We start from the raw sequence: 24,635 nt of genomic DNA on the forward strand, positions 1-24,635 counted from the left end.
CTTTTAGTATTGCCTGGTTTAACTCCTGCAGTCCTGTGCCTGGACCTCAGGGCAGTGGTAGTGGGGAGTAATTACCCTAATGCTTGCACTTGGGCTATAGATCTCTGCTGTGGGTGTAATGCAGTGCTTAAATCCAGTGTTCCCTTGTGGGACCCCAAACATGACTTTGGGTGGTACTGCCTTAGAGTCTGACTTGCTGTTTTTCCAATTAATTTGGCATTCTTCATCAATTTCCCTTGGTTCCTGGTTATTTCATTCTGCTTTAAGTGATTTTTAATGGATTTTGAGCTCTCAGTTATCATTCACTCAGTTCACCTTTATTGAGTTCCCACTCAAATGTGTGCCTGCCATTATTGCAGATGCTGTGTTCTTTGGTGTTTGTTTCTTAGAGACTCTAGATTTTATATATGTTATTCTTTTGAAGAATGTCAGCTTGTTAATTACTTAAAGTATTTAATACCTTAAGTACTTAAATTAAAAAAGTATTTAAATTTTTAATTTTGGGAAAGACAGTTTATATAAATTACAGGGTCAGAAAAACATGATCCAGTTTTAGTTTGGGTACAGTATGCTCATTTATATAGGAGATGGACCGTCTTAACTGGAAGATGTGACCGTTGCCCTTGAAGAATTTGCAATGGTGAGGAGAAAACAATAGACAGTACAAATTACTGAAGAAAATATAAAAACTAGTACAAACTAAATCAGTTGTGCATTACTGCCTGAGTATTGCAGGGCCGTTTGGTTAGTAGGGTTTATACCTCCCTGCTGGAGCAAGTTTTTCTTTTATTTCTTTAGCTTTATACACAAGGATGTCAGCTAGAAGCTTTTGAGTGTGGCTGTTTGTAGACTTGGGATTTTTCTCCTTGGGCTGGACTTACTTTTTGCTTAACATAAAAATCATATAACTGATTCTCATAGAGACAAGGAAAATTTAAGAGGTAGTCAGCTCAATAAAGCAAAAGCAGCTAGTGGACTGATCCATCTCACTTGGGGAGGCCAGGGGAGCAGAGGTAGTGATGTTCCTGTTTCTCCTCCTTCTGGGCTCCGAAGAAAGAGGGTACATACTGAAAGCCCTCCTTTAGTTAATTTCAGTTTACCTTAGGTCAGCAAATTATTTAAAATATGAGCCTCAGTTTGCTCATTATATAAAATGGATTTGATAATACCTCCTTATAGACTTTTTATGTGGATTAATTGAGATATGGGACTGAAAGTACTTTGAACTATGAAATAATGTATAAGCATTAGATATCATTAGGAGGTATATTATTTGGGGAGGAGGAGGCATAGACTTTTGAGGCCTTCTGGTAGGACATCACTAGGGAGCCTTTCTGATGATTCTGGGTATTTTAGAATTTGGACTACCTTTAGTTGGTATCAATAAGGAAAATAATATTATTCAGTGTTATTTGGAAGGGGTATATATGTGGGAAATGAATCATTCTTTCTTATAAGTCTATATAAGTATATCTGTACTTACAAGAACATAAGTATAGGCACTCATAGTTTTCAGCTATTTAGCTATTGAACATTTACTGAGTTATTATTATGTGCCAAGTTCTATGCATGTGCTTGGATTCAGAGATGATATACGTAATCCTGGCCTTTTAAGAGCTCTAGGTTTGGTGGGAAGAGATAAACCAGTAGATAATTATAGTACAGAATGGCAAGTGCTATGCTAGAGATAAACCTAGGGTCCTTCAGAAGGGCTTGTTTTTAATTGATTCCTCTCACTTAACTCTCCAGACTGTTTAAAAACTGTAATAGATCTTAGTGGGGCCTGGAGAAAAGAAGCAGTTTGCCTAAGGCCAAGCCCATAGCTAGCCAGTAATAAGCTAGAACTAGAATCTGAGTTGTCATACTCACTGTCACTTTCAGCTATGTTCTTAGCTCCATCAGCACTGACTTCAGTTTTCCTCCCTTGTCCTGAATTCTAACTCTTCTAAGAGGTGCCTCTCGCCTTATTCCCCGCACCACCATCTTTCCAAGCTTCTGTTTTTATTACCTTGTTTCACAATTACTATTGCAGTGGAAGTAGGAAGACCTGGGAGTCTTTTTTTTTTTTAATATTTATTTATTTATTTGGCTGTACTGGGTCTTAGTTGCCCCGTGCGGGATCTTCGTTGCCATGTGCAGGGTCTTTGGTTGTGGCATGCGGGACCTTTAGTTGCGGCATGAGGTATCTTTTGGTTGCAGCAGGCAGGGTCTTTAGTTGCGGCATGTGGGGTCTTTAGTTGCGGCATGTGAACCCTTAGTTGCGGCATGTGGGATCTAGTTTCCTGACCAGGGATGGAACATGGGCCCCCTGCATTGGGAATGTGGGCCCCCTGCATTGGGAGTGTGGAGTCTTAGCCACTGGACCACCAGGGAAGTCCAAGACCTGGGAGTCTTGGTAGGTAGAAGCTTGTTGAGGTAGAGGAATGGTTCTTAGCATTGGCTGCACGTTAGGATTGCTTACAGAGCTTTTATAAAACACCGGTAGCTAAGATTCTGATTTTTACTCTAATGTTTGTTTGTTATTGAATATATCTAAAGTACACAAAATTTCCAGTAAAATACTCTGTGAATTTTTATATGTGTAAATAGTCATGTGAAGACTACTCACAGGGATTTACCTGGTGGCGCAGTGGTTAAGAATACACCTGCCAATGCAGGGGACACGGGTTCAATCCCTGGTCTGGGAAGATCCCACATGCCGCAGAGCAACTAAGCCTGTGTGCCGCAACTACTGAGCCTGCATTTTAGAGCCTGCGAGCCACAACTGCTGAAGCCCGCATGCCCTAGAGCCCACGTGCTGCATCTACTGAGCCCACGTCCCTCAACTACTGAAGCCCGCGTGCTCTAGAGCCTGTGTGCTGCAACTACTGAGCCCACGTGCTGCAGCTACTGAAGCCCTTGTGCCTAGAGCCTGTGCTCTGCAACAAGAGAAGCCGCCGCAATGAGAAGCCTGTGCACCGCAACAAAGAGTAGTCCTGCTCACCACAACTAGAGAAAGGCTGTGTGCAGCAATGAAGACCCAACGGAGCCAAAAACAAAAAAAACACACAAAAAAACCCCAAAAGACTACTCACATCAAGATAAGTTCTGGATCAAAATATAGAATATTTCCAAAACTCCAGAAGGCTCCCTCATGCTTCTTCCTCATCAATTACTGGCTGCCCAAGTAATCACTTATTCTGACTTCTATTTCCATTGATTAGCTTTGTCTATTCTTGAGTTTCATATAAGTAGAATCAGATAGCATGTGCTCTTTTTGGGTCTGGATTTTTTTGCTCAGTATCATATCTGGGTATTCATCCATGTTGCATTCATTCATCTAGTATGTAATAGCTCATTGTTTGGATGTACCACAATTATTTATTTATTCTACTGTTACGGGACTTTTGGGACAGTTTTGGCTATATGACAAAGCTGCCATGAACATTCTTAGTCTTGTACATGTCTTTTTGGTAGACAGGCACTCATTTCTGTTGGATATACACCTAGGAATAGGATTGCTGGATCATATGCTCAGCTTTGGTAGATGCTGATAAAGAGTTTTATAGTTGTACTTAGGTGTCAGCATTAAAAAAAGTATTTTTTTTTTTTTTTTTTTTTTGTGGTACGCGGGCCTCTCACTGTTGTGGCCTCTCCCGTTGCGGAGCACAGGCTCTGGACGCGCAGGCTCAGCGGCCATGGCTCATGGGCCCAACCGCTCCGCGGCATGTGGGATCCTCCCGGACCGGGGCACGAACCCGTGTTCCCTACATCGGCAGGCGAACTCTCAACCACTGCACCACCAGAGAAGCCCCCCAAAAAAAGTATTTTTTTATTATGAAAATTTCAAACATTCGCAAAGCTGGAGAGGCTAATACAGTGAACCTGTATGTATCTATCTAGATTCAATAATTTTCAAGATTTTGCTACATTTGCTTCATTCCTTTTTTTTTTCATTTGTTGAAGAACTTTAAAGCAAATCCCAGATATCATGTAATTTTACCCCACATACTTTAATATGCATCTTTAAATATGGACATTTTCTCACATAACCGTGCCATTATGAAATTTAATGATGTTAACAAATCCTTAATATCTAAGTCCTAGATCATAATCAAATTCCCTTGATTGTCTCAAAAATGTCTTTGCAGTTAGTTTCTTAGAATAAGGATCCACCCAGAGTCCACACATTAAGTTATGTTTCTTAAGTTTCTTTACATCTAGAGTGGTCCCTCTTTCCCCTGCTCCCCCATCCCCTGCCTTTTTCGAATCATTGACCTCTTATAGAAATTGAGTCAGTTATCAGACAGTAGTGATAGTTTTGAAAGGTCCCCAGGTTTTTCTAGTATTTAGCCAGAGTTGAAAACCCCTCAGATAGAGTGTTATCTCAGGACTATTCATAAAGAGAGGGTGAAGGGTAGGGGGTAGAGTATAGGTATTGGGTGGGTGATTGAAGTTATCATGACAGATTAGAGCGTGGACATCTTACACAGTAGAAGTGGGATGTGTCAGTAGCAATGGTCATGCACCTCAAGGAAGAGGGTGGGAACTAGTTACTGAGTCCGCAGTTGTCTATCCTCGCTTCACTTTATTGTGTGAATCTTCTTGTTTAGCAGGAACTTCAAAGATTGATTCTCTAACCTAAGAATCAGAGACTCTGACAAGAAAAAGCAGATATGATTTCTTCCCTGTTGCAGTTCTTTTCTTGTGGAACTGTAGACCATGAGATTTTCTTTTTTAATTAGCTGAACAAAACTGGAAACAAGAAAATAGGTCATTCATACCAATTGAGATACTTGAGGCATATTGAAAGAAAACTGTAAGGGATTAAAAAATTAAGTTTGTACACAGCATAGGGAGGAAATGTTAAAATACCTATACTGGCCAAAGGCTGGTGTGTCCTAAGGGTGGCACGATAAAGTACAACAGGTGATGGTTTCCGACACGAGGAAGCCCTAGGGTGGTTCCTCCTACTTTGTGCCAAGTACCTTCTAGCAATTAGCCATCGTATCACTCGATTCTCTTCACCTACTAGGGCCAAATTGTCCAAGTAATCTTATTTTAACTAACTTATCAGATGTGGGTGCTCAACAGAGTTTTTGTGGGAAAGTGATGATGTAGGTCAGTGGCATGGATTGAAATGGTATATTCAGTTCAGGAAACCTAGGGAAGGTCAGAGCATAGGATTTGAGGTGTTGTGGGATCGTAGATCGTTGGAACTTAGAAGGACCCTTGGGTTCTTGGATTTTACCCATCCCTCCCCGCAAGAAGGCTTTTTGTCATAGAGAATTTCAAATTTAAATGAAAGGAAACTTCATAACGAACTCCCATGTACCCATGCACAATTGCAGCAGTTATAAGCTATGGCTGATGTTTCATCTATACCCTCACTCACTTAACCCCATCCTGTATTATTATTATTATTTTTAATTAATTAATTAATTTATTTTTGGCTGTGTTGGGTCTTCGTTTCTGTGCAAGGGCTTTCTCTAGTTGCGGCGAGCGGGGGTCACTCTTCATCGCGATGCATGGGCCTCTCACTATCGCGGCCTCTCTTGTTGCGGAGCACAGGCTCCAGATGTGCAGGCTCAGTAGTTGTGGCTCACGGGCCCAGCCGCTCCGCGGCATGTGGGATCTTCCCAGACCAGGGCTCGAACCTGTGTCCCCTGCATTGGCAGGCAGATTCTCAACCACTGTGCCACCAGGAAAGCCCTCCTGTATTATTTTGAAGCAAATTCCAGACGTATCATCTGTAAGCATTTCGGTATGTATCTTTAAGAGTTAACAGTTTTTTAAATTTAAAAAAACCCACAGCATCACATCAAAAATTTCACAAGAGGGACTTGCCTGGTGGTCCAGTGGTTAAGAATCTGTCTTCCAATGCAAGGGACACGGGTTTGATCCCTGTTCGGGGAACTAAGATCCCACATGCTGTGGGGCAGCTAAACCTGTGCGCTCTGGAATCCGCATGCCACAACTAGAGAGAAGCCCGCCTACTGTAACAAAGAGCCCGCGTGCAGCAACAAAAGATCCCGCGTGCCGCAGCAAAGGTCTCGTGTGCCACAACTAAGACCCAATGCAGCCAAATAAATAAATGAGTAAATAAATATTAAAAAAAATTTAGCAAGAATTCTTTAATGTCATCAGATATCTAGTCATTCAAATTCCAGTTGTTTTATCAATGTAATGATTCTGTTTTGTTTTTTACAGTTTGTTTGAATCTGGTCCATACATTGTGATTGATTGATATGTCTTTTAAGAATCTTTTAATACATAGGGTCTCTCCATCCACCCACCCTGCTTTTTTTAATATACAGGGTGTCTTATTTATATGTTGCCGCATAACAAAATTTAGCAGCATAAAACAATATACATTTATTATATCACAGTTTCTGTGGGTTAGGAGCCTGGGCAGGGCTTAGCTGGGTCCCCTTTTTCAGAGTCTCGCACAAGGCTGCAATCAGGGCGTCAGCCAGGGCTGCAGTCACCTCCAGTGTGCCTGGGGAAGGACCAGCTTCAGAGTTCTCTCAGTGGTCATTGGTAAGATTCAGTTCCTCCAGGACATGGGAGTGAGGCCCTCAGTTCCTTGCCGGTTGGTGGGTGGAGGCCACCTTCAGTTCCTTGCTACACGGACCTCTCCAGCATAGCAGCTAGCTTCATCAAAGCAAGCAAGAGGTGGCGAGAGCAAGAGAGAGGCAACAAGAAAAAATTCAGTCTTTTATACCTAATCTCAGAAGTGACATCTCATAACTCTTGCCATATTCTCTTCATTAGAAGTAAGTCATTAGGTCCAGCCCACACTCAAGGGAGGAGCCCCCATAGAACATGGACACTAGGAGGTGGACATCACTGGGAACCGTTTTAGAAGATCCCCCCCACCCCACCCCGCCACACTCCCTGAGATGAGCTTAGAGTCCAGGTCTGCTAGCTGTCAACATATTTGCCTTTTTACCACATTATTGATGTCACTGGGGAAAAAAGAGCCTTTAACTCCTGCATTCCATTTGCCTCTATCCGTGTAATAACTGTTATACAGTTTCCTATGACAGTCTGATAAATGTCATGTTTATATATGTCAGTAACCAGAGGCAGTTGTTAAAAATCGTAGGTAGGAGAGGTTGATTGGCTCTGAGTTTTTTTTTACCTTGATCAAGGAATGAACCACTCACCCGTCCTTAAAAAATATAGACTATGTGTTTCACATTTTGCCAGGCCTGTGGAGCTACAAAAGGAATATAAAAGGATAAGAAGATAGTCTATAGTTATTGTGTGGTATGGACAATAAGTGCAAAAAATGAGAAATCAGCAATAGATCAATTCAGCCAATACTTTTTGAGTACTTTCTATGTACAAAGCTCCATGTTAGGTGCCGTGGGGAATATAAAACTCATTTAAGACAACCTTCTGCTCTCTCCTTAGGAGATGATATAAGATAAAGCTATAATGCAAAGTAGATTGGAAATTGCTCAAGTAGGGAGACAAAGTGCTTTGAGAGTATAGGATAGAGAGGCTTAGAATGTCCAAGCCAAAAGGGCCCTTAGAGATCATCAGGTGTCATGGTCTTTACCATTTTGGGGACATGGAGCCATTTAGCCAGAGAAGTTCAAGAAACCTTTCTAAGATAAGGGAATCAAGTGGAATTAGAATATAAGTTTATCAGCTGCCAGGGACAGAGGGACTTGGGTTGGAAATAGGTAGCCTTGGGACATAGAATAGAGTACTCCAGAGCTGGGGACTTTTTCAGTCAAACTTACACCTAAACTGGCCAAAGGCAGACTCTGTAATTTCTTTGTATACCTATAATATAACAATAACCATGTTTTATAGTGTGCAGAGTACTTTCACGTACCTTATTTCATTTGATCCTTTCAGTCTTGTAGTGAAGACAGATTGTTATTTTTGTCTTACAAGTGAGGAAACTTTGAGTAAGAGTTTCTCTGAGTAAGAGAATTAGAATAATCCTGCAAGGGTCCAGAACTAATAAATTGGAGAGTCAAGACTAGAACTCAGGATTCCATTGCCCTTTGTACAGCCCAGTATGTGTGTGAGTATAAGTGCTGTTTTGCTTTTTTTAATACTGAAGACATTGACTTGAGACTTGTTGGCAAGCATGCCTTACTAAAAGAGCATATGATACAGAGACACAGCCTTAGCTGCAAAGAAGGAACCTGGAGGGGACCCAGGAGAACCTGGCAGGGAGCCTGCCTGTTTCTGGAATCCTCCCTGCCCTTTCAGATATTGCTTGGTTACACCTCTGGCCCCACCCATCCACCTCTCTTAGTACTTCTTTAAAACTCTTTCGGTTGGAACTGGGCAAGTTAATTTCTCAAGGTTCCTCTCCTCTTTCTGGTACAACATAGACAGAGGGAAAAAAGAAACTAAAGAAACTTGTGCAGAGGATGTAAGGCTTAATCAGAATGGTAATGAGAAGAGAATTGAATTAACATTTATAGGATGTGTTTTATGCTAGGCCTTATGTGCTCAGGCACTGAATGTATATTTTCATATAGCCCTTACAACACCCCCATGAAGTTTAGATATTATAATCTCTATATCCACTTGAAAACACTGAGATTGTGAAGTTTAGTCACCTAACCTGATATGTGACTGAATTATAGTGGGAACGCAGATTCTCTCACTCCCAAGACCGTTGCCATTATAGTGTGTTGCCTGGGAAGCAGGCAGGGTGGACAGGGAGTGTGGAATGGAGACAAAGGGAAGTGCTCTAGGGGCTATAAAATGGAAAAAAAGCTTCTCGTTGGGGTAGAAATAACAGTGATCCCCAAATATGCCTTGAAGTTAAAATGGCAGCAGAAAACCTTTTAAACTCAGGCCCTTTAGTAAGAAAGCCCAGTGTTCTGTCTTGACAGCACCAAGTGAAAGAATATAGAAGGGTGTTTTTATCTTCCATTGTATGTAGTAAGGGAGATGAGATGTACATGTAAACAAAAACTTCTAGATACTCTGGGCATTTAGGAATCAGTCCAAGGGAAATGGCATCCTAAGTTGGGTGTGAGGGTGTGAAACCTTCGGGTGACTTGCAGCTTGTGAGTGCAGCAGTACTCGATGAGTGCCCCCATTAAACAGAAACAGGACAGCTCTGCTTCCTCAGCCCTGCATTCTCTGTAATCCATCACCTTCACTTTCAAACAGCCAAACTTTTCTAAAAAGCTGTATATACTCACTGCCTCACTCTGCTCACTCAGCCCACTCTAGTCTGGCTTTTGCCCTGATCATTTCACTGCAACACCTCTTGCTAAGGTAACTAATGTCCTCCATGAAGCTGAATTCAACAGATATTTTTCATCTTTAATTTTCTCAGTGAAGTTAACACTGTTGGCCTCCCTTTCTTTCTCGAAACACTCTCTTCTCTTGGCTCCAGTGACATAACACTCTCTCGTTCCTCCTCATCGTTCTCTGTTGTTTGTGCAGGCTCATCCTCTACTCTTCAGCTATTAAATGTCCTTCTCTCCCTGGCTCTCCCCTCTCCTCTAGTGGACACTCTCCCTGGGTGATCTCATCCACCCCATTGGCTTTAGTAGCCACACCTCTGTGCACATGACTCATAAATGCATGTCTCCAGCCTAAGTCACTCCCCTGTGCTGTAGACTCATCTATTTATGGTCAGTCAGGCACTGATCTAGGCCCTGGGGATATAGTGATGAGCTAGGCAGGGAGTGGGGAGGAAGAGACAAGCAATAAACAAATAGACAAACTGTCAGATAAGGTTGAGTGCAAAGGTGAGCATAAGCCAGGGTGATATGTTAGAGGGTGAGAGCTACTTTATATCGGCTGGTCAAATCTTTATAGAGGTGGTAAAATGTAAGCTGACTCTTCAGTGAACAAAAGGAGCCAGCTGTACAAAGGGAAAAGGGAACAGTGCAAAGGCCCTAAGGCAAGAATGAACAGTGTGTGTGTGTGTGCAAGGAACAGGAAGTGAGGAGGGGACCTGGTGGGAAATGAGGCCAGAGAAGTAGATAGGGGTTAGATCATGTAGGGCCTTGTAGGCTATGGTGAGGACTTAGGATTATTCTAAGTGAATGGGAAGGCCATTAGAGATTTTTTTTTTTTTTTTTTTTTTTTTTTGCAGTACGCGGGCCTCTCACTGTTGTGGTCTCTCCCGTTGCGGAGCACAGGCTCCGGACGCGCAAGCTCAGCGGCCACGGCTCACGGGCCCAGTCGCTCCGCGGCATGTGGGATCTTCCCGGACCGGGGCACGAACCCGTGTCCCCGGCATCGGCAGGCGGACTCTCAACCACTGCGCCACGAGGGAAGCCCAGAGATTTTGTTGTTTTTAAGCAGGATAGAGTCTTGTTCTGATTAAATTTTTAGAAATTAATTCGCCATTATTTGGAGAATGGGAACAGTTGGTAGTAGGGAGGCTTAAGGAGAGGCTATTGTAACTGGTAGGGTGAGAGTCCAGGAGCTTGGACTAGGGCGCTTAATAGCAGTGTAGAGGGCAGAGGGACAGATTCAAGAAAATTTGGACTTAGAGTTGATAGGACTTGCTGATGGATTTGCATGTGGGGTGTGAGGGAAAGAAGAATCCAGGATGATTCCAGGTGTTTGGCCTGGACAGTTGGGTGAATGGTGTGGCTGTGGACTGAGATGGGGGAAGATTTGAAGAGGAATGGGTTTGGGGAGAGAAGAGTAAAAGGTGAAGGCCATCAAGCGTATGAGAATATATGGATTTGTGATGTCGATTAGACATCTGAGTAGAGATGTTAGGTAGCTTGTTGGATATCCTTTTGGAGTTCAGGGGGGTCAGTTCTGGAGGTAAAAGCTTTGGAAGTCATTGATATTAAGTCATGGGACTGGATGAGATTACCCAAAAAAAGGAAGGGTACAGATAAAGAAAAGAGGTCCAGGACTGTCCCTTGTCAAGCAGAGGAGAAGGAGCCAGCAGAAATGAATAAGGGAGAGCCAGGGGAGGAGTGGGAAGAAGATCAGGAAAGCGTGTTATCCTGGAACCAAGGAAGAAAGTGTTTTGACGGAGAAAGAGTGTTTATTTGTGTTAATGCTATTTAGAGGTCAAAGAGGTGACCTTAGAATTTGGCGATATTGAGGCCTTTGACCCTGATGAACAGTTCTAGTGGAATGTTGAGGATAGAAGCCTGGTTGGAGTGAACTGAGAGAATGAGAGGGGAGGAAATGAAGAGTGTAGACAACTCTTCCAGAGGTATTGCTTTGAAGAGAAGCAGAGACATTGGGGCTGGAGCAGCTGGAGGAAGTGAGCTCAAAAGAGAGTTTATTTCAGGTTTTTTTTTGTCTTGTTTTTTAAGATGGGTAATTCTAGAATCTTGCTTCTCAAATGTGGCCTCTGGATCTAATCTGTCCGGGATCTACATGTGGTAGTACCGTGTACGATTTGTACATAGCTTACTTCACACATGACTCACTATTTGGGTTCACCAACTTACTGGTCTACCATTTGAGAAGTCCACTGATCATATGCTTGGATGTTGCAGCAATGTCACCTTGCTACACAAATGTCTATATGCTTACTCTCAATATCTGTACCTATAATGGTAACAGTTTGTGAGCCAGTGCCGGTTTGTGGACCACACTTAAGAGCAGTGCCATTCTCAAGCATGTTTGTATGCTGATGGGTATGAGTCTGTAAAGAGAAAAATGATGATGTAAGAGAGAGTGGAGATAACTGCATATGAAGATAAGAGGGGAGGGCTTCCCTGGTGGCACAGTGTTTGAGAATCCGCCTGGCGATGCAGGGGACACGGGTTCGTGCCCCGGTCCGGGAAGATCCCACATGCCGCGGAGTGGCTGGGCCCGTGAGCCATGGCCGCTGAGCCTGCGCGTCCGGAGCCTGTGCTCCGCAACGGGAGAGGCCACAACAGTGAGAGGCCTGCAAAAAAGAAAAAAAAAAAGATAAGAGGGAATTGGATCCATAGTAGATATGAAAGGTTGTACTTTATATACTAACAAAGAGTCTTCGCTGTAGCAGTAGGGAAAGCAGAGTGCTCGTGTGTTGTTAGATTCGGAGTGGAAGATGACGGTTTGATGTTGCTTCTTGGTGGCAAAGTCATTAGCTGATGGGAGCTGGAGGCTTACTGAAAGGGGAAAAGATGTGAAAGAGTCATTTTGGGGGAATAGAAAAGTGAACCTACTAAGGGGAATGCAGTGGGATTGCTGGCAGCATTGAGGGGCCCGTTTGAAATTTGTGGTGGTAAATTTAAAATGATACCAGTCAACGTAGTTATATTTTCTCTAGAGCTACAACTTAGTTTATAACTTTGCTGCTTTGGTGTAGGCCTGGAGAGGTTGTTAGTTTGGTTTAACAAGGATTGACGTTTTACTAGTTGAATATGAAGAAGTGAATTAAAGTTGTTTGCAAGGGACTGATTATGAGGGAAGTGAGGACACCAAGCGGGGGCAGGGAATTCGTTAAATTACTTAACCTTACAGTAGTATCTGTTCAGTACTGATAATAGTATCTGTTTCACAGAGTTGTTACAAGGATTAAATTCATTCATATAAATTACCTAGAACAGTGCCTGGTACATAGTAAGTGCCCTGTGTGCACGCAGTATTGTTAGCTATTATCTCTCCTGGACCACAGAACTGGCCTCCTTCCTGATCTCTTGGCATCATCCTTACCTCCTTCCATCTGTTGTCCATACTAAAGCCAAAGTGATCTTTTTGAAATGTACACACGTTACATCTTTTTAACACTTAAATGACTTAACTTATTTGGGTTGTTTAATAATAATTTGGGCTCCAAAGGCCTGCATGGTATGACCCTCTCCAGTCTCATCTCTTGTGTCTGTTGGTTCTCCCTTCTTTGGTTATACAGATTTACTTTAGTTCTTCAAGCTCACTGTACTCCCTCTTCTACTTGGAACGTTCTTACTGAGAATTGGAGCCTTCCTAGACCTCCCCCAGTGGGTCACTTTCTGTTAATTGTACTTCATAGATTTTATATTTAATATGATTCTTCAGTCAGTGCTTTTCTGTTGTACTATACAAAATGCCTCGAAGACAGTCTGTTTCTACTCACTGTTTTATCCCCAGTGCTTGTTCCAGAGCTTGATGCACTGTCAGTCAATATTAGAATGAATGAATGAATGAATGAATGAATGAATGAATGAATGAAAAAATGAACAAACTACCCATCGACCTCATGTAGGTTTGTGATGTTTGGACTGTGGATCAGGACTGACTTTTTTGAGGGTGAGATCCGAGAGATGATTCCTTAGAGAGGAGGTATAATGGAGAGGAGAAAGCAAAATTTGGGGCAGAAATATGTAGGTGAGAATCCACTTATCCGTTATCACTTATCAGCTATGTGACCTCGAACCTTTAATTTTTCCTCATTTATAAACTGAACATGATAGTATTTTCCTGATAGGTTACCATGAAGATTAAATTAGGTAATAAAAGCCCTCTGGTTCCTTTCTCCTTAGGGTGATTTCTGTGACTTGCTGTTTAACTACATTTGCCATTACTTGCGGTAATCCTTGTGGCCCCTTGATACCCTAATTATAGACTTCTAGAGGTTAAAGGCAGCCAGCATGTTCTTCTGATTGAGCCAACTTTGTTAAAGCAGGTGAATAACCACCAATTTCAGGCATGAGGTTCTGTTGCTAAACCCCACAAACATGGGCTAATTGCAAGGAAACCTGGTCTCAATTATAACCTACTAGTTAGGAAAGGAAACAGCAGAGCCAGGTGGCCTCCTTGAGGACCTGCAAATATTTACACAGATATGCTGATCACAAATGAGTCTTATCAATTGTTTTTTTTTTTTTTTTTTGTGGTACGCAGGCAGGCCTCTCACTGCCGTGGCCTCTCCCATTGCGGAGCACAGGCTCCGGATGCGCAGGCTCAGCGGCCATGGCTCATAGGCCCAGCCGCTCCACGGCATGTGGGATCCTCCCGGACCGGGGCACGAACCCGTGTCCCCTGCATCGGCAGGCAGACTCTCAACCACTGCGCCACGAGGGAAGCCCTTATCAATTGTTTATTAATACTAAGTTCTTTAGTCCTTTCTTTCCAATTGCAATCTTGTTTATATTTTTGGGTCTGTGTTGGGTAAGGCTTCTTTAGTGAGGTGAAGAAACCCTGAAGCTCAGAGATGGGATTATTGGATGCCAGTTCTGCCTCTGTTTCTAGCTTTCCTAAAAGGGTCACAAGTCTCTCAGTCTGTTTGCTCATCTGTCATATGGGGGATAAGAGTATTTTCTTCTCATCTTAAGAGGTACATGGGTAAAAAGTTATCCTGGGTCTTCCCTGGTGGCTCAGTGGTTGAGAGTCCGCCTGCCGATGCAGGGGACGCGGATTCGTGCCCCAGTCCAGGAGGATCCCACATGCCGTGGAGCGGCTGGGCCCGTGAGCCATGGCTGCTGAGCCTGCGCGTCCGGAGCCTGTGCTCCGCAGTGGGAGAGGCCACAACAGTGAGAGGCCTGCGTACCGCAAAAAAAAAAAAAAAAATTATCCTGGGAGAATTAGAAAAAGAGAGACATTATTTTAGTAGCCCTCCAGCATAGATAAGTGTTGAAACCTCTATTATTAACACAATTTAAGAATTAATGACAGGACTTTAGAAAAGAGCACTTGCACTGGATTCTCTTCCCTGTGGGCAGGTGTGTGGGTGGGGAGGAAGGGCATGAGAAAAAGGCAGGGTTTACAGAAATGGACGTGTCTTTTGCCGCTGAACTCCAACATGGTAACCTGAGTGTGGGACGCTGCTCAGTGGTGGTGCCAGGTTAGCTGCTTTCGCCAATCCAGGTGGCACTAGGTTGACTCTCGCCAAGCTGCTGGTACTCTTCAGCTGCAGACCACCGACTGGTCCCACCCCGTCCTGCTAGCAGCCTGTTTACCAGGTTGGATTTTTGTTGAAGAGACCACATAGGGCAGAAAAAAATGTTAAAATCCCTCCTGGCTTTTTTCTCCAACAATCCTGAGAACGCTACCTCAGTAATTATAGGGGAAACATGACAATCTCCTTCCTTCTCAGTACACACGGTGGGGCACTAGATTTGACTCTTAGGACTTTGGATATTGTGGTTATCTCAGGTGTACATATTTATCCTGCCCTCTCATTTTCTACCTTTATACTTTCTTCTTTGCTTATATTTGAAAGAGTTAATTAGTAGATGAGGGGTGGCCTGGTCCAAAAGAATCACAGGTAATGGTTTCTCTGTGATCCCTAGTCATTCTGGTTCTCTCTGATACCTATTTTTCTGATCACAGAAAGTAATCATTGCGTACACTTAGGTGAAAGGCCTGGGGGTGGTTTTTCTAGAGACTGCGGATGACCCAGTTATTTCAGTTTGATCTAGAAGTTTCATTGACTCTTTTCTCTGTCATCTCCATTCCGTTCTTAAGCCTGCCCATTCAGAGAATTTTTAAATTTCAGATCCTGCATTTCTGTTCTAAAATTTCCACTTAAATTTTTTTCAATTTCTCTGCTTTTAATAGATGTTATAATAGCTGCTTTAATATCCTTGTCTGATAATTCCAACATCTGGGTCATCTTAGATTTGCCCTCTCTTGATTGTCTTTTCTCTTGCAAAGGGGTTTAGTTCTTTTAGTTCTTTATGTAATTTGGGATTGTGTCCTGGACATGGATGCATGTGGATGTTATGTTGTGGAGACTCTGGTTTCTGTTGATGTTTTTGTTTTAGCAGATAGTTAAGTTGGTTAGACTCAAAATTGCACGTTCTGTCTCACCTGTGGTGGGTGGCAGTTCAAATCTCGGTCCAGTTCTTTTGTCCTTAGCTGAGGTCCTTGGACTGTGCCCCGTGCGGACATGGTTCAGGGGTCAGCAGGAGATTGGGCAGAGTGTCACAGAGAACCTAGGCTCTCCATCTCAGGCTCTCTTCTTCCTTCTTACTGTCTGTGGCTTCTCTGGTCTCTCTGTCTTCTGGACAGAAAGCCTAGGCTTTCATTTTTAATTGGAACTTCAGCTGGACAACCCTCAGGTCAAAGCTCCAAAAATGGGGAATTCTTCCCCTGCCAGTCCCTTCTTCCAGTTTTTAACTTTTCTAAAATCTGCCAGCCATTGTTCACTTCAGATAGGTGTTTTTTCTATTTTATTTAGAGTGTTTAGTTGTTTATCTGTGGGAGGAGTGTACTGGAAGCAGAACTACCCACTAGCATTTTTATCTATTATCAAAGTGTTTTGGGAACAAAAGTGATACACATTTAAGAGAGTGTTTTGTTTTGTTTCTTTTGGTTACATAAATTAACCCATTTAGGCTAGCAGTGTTTCAAATGGTGGTGCTTCTGCTGGTCCTTCAATTCCTTCACTCTTCTGATGGCAGACTTTACTGTGGCGGCAGAAATGGTGTTGTAGGTCCAGGCACCACCAGCTACTGTTTTCATTCAGGAGCCACAGCACCAAATGCCCACAGCTCGTCTCTTCATCTTGGCTTTGCCACAGAAGGAGCAAGTGTACTTGGCGTGCTGGCTGATTTCAATTTTCTTCACCATTTTCCTGAGGGAGCCACCATTAATGGGTCCCATATTTACCCACGATTCTGACCTTCATGGTGCGTTTAGCCATGTCGCCGCAACCTAGGTCAGAGCCCAGAGAGTAAGAGAGCTTTAATCTTCAATCAAATGAGGATGGACTGATGCATTTCCTTAAAGTGGCTTGTGAACTATCTCAGGTGGACTCAACCGGGTTCACTTCAACCAGCTTTGCAGCCTTGGGCCGGTCTCTCCGCCTTGCTGGGACTCATTTGCTCCTCTGGAAGATGAGGCAGTTGGGCTCTCCCATGATCTGTAAGGTCCTGTTACCTCTTCTTCTAGACAGAGAGCACAGGCACACAGAGCCCGCACTAGCACCGCCAACAGTAACAGCCAGAAGCTCCAGAGGAGATGCCTGGGGAAGTGCTGTGGCTGGATCCCTGGGGTGAAAGGCTCTGAAGGGGCAGCACTACAGCGTTTGAGGACGTGTCCAGTGTCCTCCTTTGTTTCTGGGGACAGAGGACCAGTGCACTGAGGACGCAAGAAGTAAAGGACATTCGGAAGCAAAGGAAAGAAATCACTTGCCCTTAGAAGTACGGAAAGGCTGTGTGATAGTTGAAAACAAATCAGGATCATCTGGAGTTCCTGTTTGTTTGATTTTTGGCCATGTATTCTCTCCTGTCTTGAAGAGCACAGGCTCCTGGGCTTTCTTACTTTGCCAGCACATTTGGCAGTAGGTGGAGGGGCAGCAGCATTCAGTAGAGGTGCTGCTGCCCCTGTCAGGGGTTTAGAATGTTTATGTAGGAAAGGTTCTGGGCTATGCAAAGGAAGGGGTGCGTGCGTGTGTGTGTGTGTGTGCGAGGTGGGTGCAGGGGCAGGACAGAAGATCTGTGGGCCAGTCTTGATGCTGTTTGAATAGCAAACATACTTAATCTGCGTAGACTGATTCTTTTTCTGAAGTGTGTGATGGGGGGAGAGAGAGCTAAAGCTTCTGCCACGCCCACCCAAGCCATCCCTCGGGTGCTGCCCCTGGTACAGATCCTTTTTTCTACTCCTTTTTCTAGCTGTTTTCATTGCTTGTCAATAATTCTTCTCTCTTAGGTCTTAACTGGCTTGAGACTTCAAGCCCTCGTCTTTTTTAAAGCCAGTTTTAAAAAGCTATCATTTTATTACTTCTTCATCTTAATTCTAGCCTTCTAGCTCCCTAGGAGGATGGAGGTAGGGGTGGATTCTGTATCTGTGTGTATGTTACGTGGTTGGTGGTGGAGGTGCGGAAACTGGATTAAAGGGACCAACAGCCTGGGAAGGAGGTCACAGGGTGGTCTGTGGGATATGTAAGAGAGGGATGGGCAGTTGTGATGAAAGGAGGGGGATAGTGTGAGTATAAGACGATGTACAAAAGCTTTCGTTTTGCCACACGCTTAGAAGCCGTTTTTCTGTTCTTCCTCAGGACTGGGATGGACAGAAGTTTCACCCAGATCTTCCACCTTCATTTACTCTTCTCCAGTGTTAGGGGTAAGATTCAATGGGTTAGGAGGCTTTTCAGCCCTCCTGGAGAAGGCTGATTACAAAACCAGGGGTAAAGTTTGCAGATAGGCTCTGTTTTTGTTCTAATTGATATAGAGTAGTTCAGGACTGTTTTGAGGACCAAGTCTAGAAGGCACCCCAGTGAGAGTCAGCATGATGACTTAGCTTTTTGTAGTTGGACAGACTTGGGTTTAAACCCTGACTCACAAGCTGTGAGACCTTGGACAAGTCACTTGACTTGTTGAAATTTAGATTCTTCATCTATAAGGGGGTAACATTATTGTGTTATTGTCTGGTGTAAAACATAAAACATATTGCCCAGGGTGTGGTGGATACTTCACAGATGTTTGGTTTTATTATTTTTTTCCTTGTGCATATTCCAGAACATCTTATTTTTAGTAGAATTCCCAGCTTTAGCCCTAAGCAATTGTGTGACTCACCCTTTCCAAGCTTTAGTTTCCTTCCTTAAAATGAGGACATTTAACTATTTGATTTCTGAGATCCTTCCTGAATGTAAGCTGTCATACAAATTTTTAGACTGTTGGGGAATGTATATATATAGGTCTGTTAATTTCAGGAATGACAAAGTAGTCTATCCTGGGACCATATCATCCAGTAGGAAAGGGTAAGTCTCCTAGAGCCAAACTCCCTCTCTCCCCTGAGGAGAGAGATAGACAGCTTCCTTCAGAGTCAGGATCTGCACCCAGATTCTCCCTTATCTCTTTCTGACACTGCAGTGTATGTGAAGGTCTTTGGGATAGCCCTTTGGGTCAGCCCAGTCTTGGTGCAATTCATGTTTTACCTATCTTTTCCCTTCTGTTTATATTCTCTCCAGGTCAAGAGGCAACTGCCATTAAAAGATAGTGAGTGACTGTTGCCAAGACAACAAGCATCAGGGGAGCAGCCAGAAGCATTGACAGAAAGCTTAAATTACCTAAATGGTGAGTATGTTGTACAGTGTTGTAGAGCCACACTGACAGGATTGGGTGGTTTCTGAAGTCTCTACAATTTTACCACCATTACAAGAGAGGGAGGAAAGTCAGTATTCGTTGATGACCTATTCTGAACCAAATACTGTGTTAAGTACCTCACATGTTTTCTCATTTAATCCACCCAGCCAACCTTCAGAAATAGGCCTAGCTACCATTTACTGAACCCTTACTATATGCTAGGCATAGTCCTATTCGACAGGCATTATCTCCCTTAATATTTACACCAGCACTCTGAGGTAAGTGCTGTTATTTTCACCACAAGGAAGTGAGCTTAGAGAGGTTAAATGACTTCTCCAAGTTCATACAAGTAGTAGATGGTAGGACTAGATTTTAAACCTGGGTTATTTTCATTGCACTGTAATGTTTCTCTTTTGTGAAAGTTACTTTTTGGTTGAGGCAGTGACTGACAACTAGTTCCCTTTCCTAGCCCTTTCCGGATTGTGTATGCCAGTATCTTATTGGTGTTGTTGACTGAGGCAGTGGAGAGAACTAATGAAATAGAAGAAACTGGAGCAGTGAGTGGCCAGAGGACCTAGTGGTCTTGGTCACCAGTGGTAGCTGTATAATAGTTAGAACAAGGTTCTCTGGGAAGGAAGAGCAATGGGGCAACCAGAGAATGAGTCTGGGAAATGGGTTCTAGGCGTAGGAGTGATTGAACATAGGAAAGGAATCTTAGCAAGACCTCTCACTCTCATGGGAACCCCTCCTGGAAACAGGCATAGTTTGGGACAGGCTCTTCTTGAGGGAGTGGGAAACTTCGAGGCAAATTCTTGCCCTGTTCATTGGTTCAGGATTCTTGTTCTGTTCCTTTCGCTGGAGCATTTTTCCTGCCCCAGGGAACTGGGTAGGTAATGAAATTCATTTTTGGTTGGGTGGAGTGGCAGCCAGTATTCATTTGTTCATTGATCTTTCTGAGGGTACTTTAGTCTCTCTTTATTGGAGCACCAATGTTTTTTCAATATACTTGGTCAGTTTGGGAGGGGGCAGTAATCATTTTCATCAACAAAATTTATTACACATACCTCTTATACATAGAGTGTTTTGCTATGTACTGGGACTTATGTTCTGATGGTACCACTTACCACGTGCCTAGCACGGTTCTTGGAGCTAAGTGTCCAGCCTTAAACAAAACAGGAAAAAATCCTTGTTCTCAAGGATAATATTCTAATGGGTAGAAATATTTTAAAAAATGCATAGCTAGATATAAATAAATAAGTAGATAAATAAACAACACCCATAGGTGATAGTTGCTCAGAAGAACAACAGCAGGGTAAGGTGGTAATAGGAAGTGGTGGGGAGCTGAGAGATTGTTACTTTATGTAAGGTCATCAGGGAAGGCCTCTGATGAGGCGATATTTTAAGCCAAGATCTGAAAGAAGTGAGGAACACACCCAGGGAGATACCTGGGAGAGAAGCATCCCAGGCAGAGGGAACAGCAAGTGTAAAAGCCCTGAGGTATGAGTGTGACTTGTTCTGTCCAAGGACCGACAGGGCCGCCAGTGTGCTGGAGTGGAGTAGTCGGGAAAGAGCAGTAGCGGGTGAGAGCAGAGAAGTAATGGGACTCAGATCACCTAGGGCCTGAGAGCGGGGGTAAGACCTTTGGAGTGGATTTTATTTATTTTAAAAAATATTTATTTGTTTGTTTGTTTGTTTGTTTGCTGCATTGGGTCTCAGTTCTAGCACACAGGATCTTATGTTGCGGTGTGCAGGCTCTTCGTTGCAGTGCGTGGGCTTCTCTCCAGTTGTGGCGCATGGGCTTCTCTCCAGTTGTGGCGCATGGGCTTCTCTCTCGTTGTGGCACTCTGGCTCCAGAGCTCATGGGCTCTGTAGTTGTGGTGTGTGGGCTTAGTTGCCCTGCGACATGTGGGATCTTAATTCCCTGACCAGGGATCGAACCAGCATCCCCTGCATTGCAAGACGGATTCTTAACCACTGGACCACCAGGGAAGTCCCTGGAGTGCGTTTTATTCTGAGCGAGATGGGAGCCACTGGGGAGGGGACAGCAGAGCAGAGACATGATTTGACTTACATTTTAAAAGGCTTTACTCTGTTTGCTCTTGGGGAATAGACTGTGGAAGGTGGGGAAAAGTGGGCATCGGCGGAAGCAGGGAGACCAGGTAGGAAGCTTTTGCCTTCTGTCAGTAGTTAGGGCAGGGATGATGGTGGCTCAGACTAGGGTGGCAGTGCTGTGTTGCCAGAAAGGAATGGTTTCTGGACATATATATATATATATATATATATTTTTTTTTTTTTTTTTTTTTTTTGCGGTAGGCGGGCCTCTCACTGTTGTGGCCTCTCCCCTTGCAGAGCACAGGCTCCGGATGCGCAGGCTCAGCAGCCATGGCTCACGGGCCTAGCCGCTCTGCGGCATGTGGGATCTTCCCAGACCGGGGCACGAACCCGTGTCCCCTGCATCGGCAGGCGGACTCTCAACCACTGCGCCACCAGGGAAGCCCTGGACATATATTTTTTGAAGGCAGAGCCAAATTCTAATTCTCTCTGATGTTTGATTTATCTGGAGTTAACCTCTAGGTCACATGGGCTCGAGGGTATCATTGGAAACTTGACAGTGATCTCTGGTAAAATTCTAAACCTGATTGAGCAAAGGATAAGAACACAGGGATGACCGTAGAAGTCACTAAGAGTAACTCAAGCTAACTGATAACTTTTTTTTCTTTAAGTTCTGCCATGATTTTACTTAAACTGTAAAATCAGTACAAGTTTGTTATTGAAATATTAGAAAATAAAGGAAAAAAATCATACCATCCAGGGGTAATTACTATATATATAGCACTTTGATGTATATTAGGGCAATTCATTTTTGAAAAGGTTCTTAGGCTGGGGGATCAGGAATATGCTACAAAGGTAATATGTCTTAGTGCTAAAATTAGATAACATTTTCTCATGTGATCCCAAGACAAAGAAAATTTGGGGCTGGCTTGCATGCAAGTGATATACAAGTACTGATTAATGGATTGATGGTTATCTAGAGGGGTTGTTTTTAGTGGCATTCTGGAGGGCTGTTCTTGGTTATATTTTGTTTAACAATTTGAAAATCAATTTGGATGAAGATACAGAAGAGACATGCCTGTTAGATTAATAAATAGTGAGTGAATGCTTATAAACTGGAAGGTGTAGAAAATATTTAGACAATTGAAACTATTGATTGAAACTAACTTTCAAGTTGAAATGAAAAAAAAAAGGTAAATAATGTAAGCTTAAGATGGACCAATCAACCAAAAATATTAAATGAAAAATTTCAGAAATAAACAATTTATAAGTTTTGAATTGCATGCTCTTCTGAGTAGCGTGATGAAATCTTGCTCCGTCCTTTTGTCCAGTTGACCCTTGAACAACGTGGGTTTGAACTGTTCGGGTCCATTTATATGCAAATGTTTTTCAATAGTAAGTACTACAGTACAACACGATCTGCAGTTGGTTGAATCTACGGACTCAGAACTCAGGATACAGAGGAACTGCATGTGTGGAGGAACTACCTATATGAAGGGCCAAGTGTAAGTTATACATGGCTTTTGAGTGCTCGGAAGGTCGTTGCCCCTAACCCTCACATTGTTCAAGGGTTAACTGTCTAGGAGAAAACATAATACATATAGGGTTCTGTACTGTGTGTGGTTTCAGGCATCCACCAGGGGTCTTGAAACATATCCCCCGTGGGTAAGGGGGGATACTCTAGAGGTTTTAGGGCTGTGCACTTTTTGTTGGGGGAGAGCCTGTTTGAAGAGGCTTCAGAAAACTGCAGTGACAGATGATCACCATCAGAATGGTGCAGGGGAGGCTTGGAAGGAAGAGGAAAAGGGAGAAAGGGGGAATTCTAAACTTGGTCCTCAGACACGACCACCTCAGCCTCTGCACTTGCTGTGAGATTTCAAGGGCTTCTCTGTTGCACTCAACCATATCAGTTACCTGCTCTCCTCCTCCCCCTGTGCCTGTCATGTCAGTACTGCTGAGTTACTTAAAGTTCCCGAAATGCAGCATTGTTTTGTTTGCCTGCCCTCCCTTCCTTCCTCCCTGTAAACGATTACTTTATACCCTTTATGTACCACTGTGCCAAGTGCTGGAGACACAGCAGTAAAAAACAGCTGCAAATACAAAAAAACATGTTTCTGATCTCATAGATCTTACAATCTAGTAAAAAGAGTCACACGGTAAATAAATTCTCAAGCAGTTAAGTGGTAAAATGTGCTAAGAAGAAACAAGTAGAATATCTTAGCTTAGAGCTGTCCGAAGATGAAATGAGCTCCCTTGGGAGGAAATGAGTACCCTTCCTGTCATTGAATAGGAGCTGAATGACTACTTGCTAGATAATTTCTTCATTGAGTGGGAAGTTGGATCAGGTGATCTCTAAATCCTTTCCAACCTGGAGAATCTCTACATACTAGTTGGGCTCCCAACCCTGAGGTTTGCATATCTAAAATACATGAATTTGTGATTCTGGGAAAAATCATTTAAGTCCAGAAATAAAATGGAAACAAGAAGTGCTGGTGAGATGTGGACAGCTGAAGGTTTTAAGACAGGTAACTAGAAATTGTCAGGAGGAAGCTGCTTTAAAATAGTTTTCCCATTTTCCTTTAGATCAGGGACTGGCAAACTGTGGTCCACAGGCCCACTGCCTATTTTTGTAAATAAAGTTTAGTTGAAACACAGCCATGTCACTTGCTTATGTATTGTGTGTGGCTGCTTCACACTACAATGGCAGAGTTGAGTCGTTGGGACAGAGACCTTAGGCCTTACAAAGCCTAAAATATTTGCTATCAAACTAAGTTGTATACTTATATGGATACTATCAAACTTGACAGAAAAAGTTTGCTGATTCCCTACTTTAAATGACTGTTGGGAACAGGAAGTGAATCATGGCAGCTGTGTTGGGGGAAAGGGCAGGGCAAGTTTGATTCTGTACTATTTCAGACCTTCCTGGCCCACTAGGACAGGAAAAAGAGCCAGCCTCCAAAATGCTGGATAGGGCCACTTGGAACTGGGTTCAAGACCTTTGGCAGAAAGGAGGTCTGAATGAGAGACAGTCAGTGATGTATCTTTCTAGTATGAGTTGGAACTGAGTTAGACACTGGTGTGTGTGTTGGGCGGGGGGAGGAAGTTGGCATTAAAGAATGGACTACTCGTCCCTTTCTTCACTTTCCCATGATTTCTGAGGCTTAATATAAACAATTTCCTTCCCAGACCCCACTCTTGGGTACAATTAATCACTTCTTCTGAGCTTCTAGTGTATATACATCAGGTGGTGAAATGTACTAAGTGAAAAGAAGCAGGGTAAGAGGACAGAGCAGAAGAGTGGGTGCTATGTTTTGTGAGATGGTCAGGGAGGCCTCTTTTTTAATATATATATATAATTTTTATTTCTCACTTATACCTCAATAAAGCTTTTATAAAACATATATAATAAAAATATTAGGAAATAAATCCAGCAACATATAAAAACATAATAACACATAATCAAGTTTGGTTTATCCTGTGAATGCAAGGTTGGTTTAACATTTCAAAAAATCACTTTAATTCACAATATTAATTGAATAAAGGAGAAAATCAACATGATCATTTAAGTTGATGCAAAAGAAAACCATTGGATAAAATTCCACACCCTACATGATTAAAAAGAAAAGAAAAATCAGCTAATTAGAAATGAAAAGGTACGTCCTCAATCTGATGAATGACATTTACCAGAAAACCTCT

General features: G+C 43.0%; 1 protein-coding gene and 1 pseudogene across 3 annotated transcripts in view; one reads left to right on the forward strand and one right to left on the reverse strand.

Annotated features, from left to right (window-relative positions):
• The window catches only part of LUZP1 (leucine zipper protein 1), an 81,605-nt gene that overhangs the window by 35,087 nt on the left and 21,883 nt on the right, over window positions 1–24,635 (forward strand). Inside the window, exons 2-3 of one of the 2 annotated variants that reach the window (XM_081224449.1) lie at window positions 17,861–17,925; window positions 18,773–18,878. The gene's annotated coding sequence lies outside the window, so the exon portion shown is untranslated. The remainder of the gene's footprint in view (window positions 1–17,860; window positions 17,926–18,772; window positions 18,879–24,635) is intronic. The other variant, XM_081224450.1, reaches the window with a different exon arrangement.
• LOC308612714 (large ribosomal subunit protein eL43-like) lies at window positions 16,198–16,504 on the reverse strand (annotated as a pseudogene). Its single transcript has one exon. The product of its transcript is annotated as a large ribosomal subunit protein eL43-like (transcript).

Source organism: Mesoplodon bidens (assembly GCF_964165515.1).
Source record: "Mesoplodon bidens genome assembly, chromosome: 2".
NCBI classification, from domain to species: Eukaryota; Metazoa; Chordata; class Mammalia; order Artiodactyla; family Ziphiidae; genus Mesoplodon; species Mesoplodon bidens.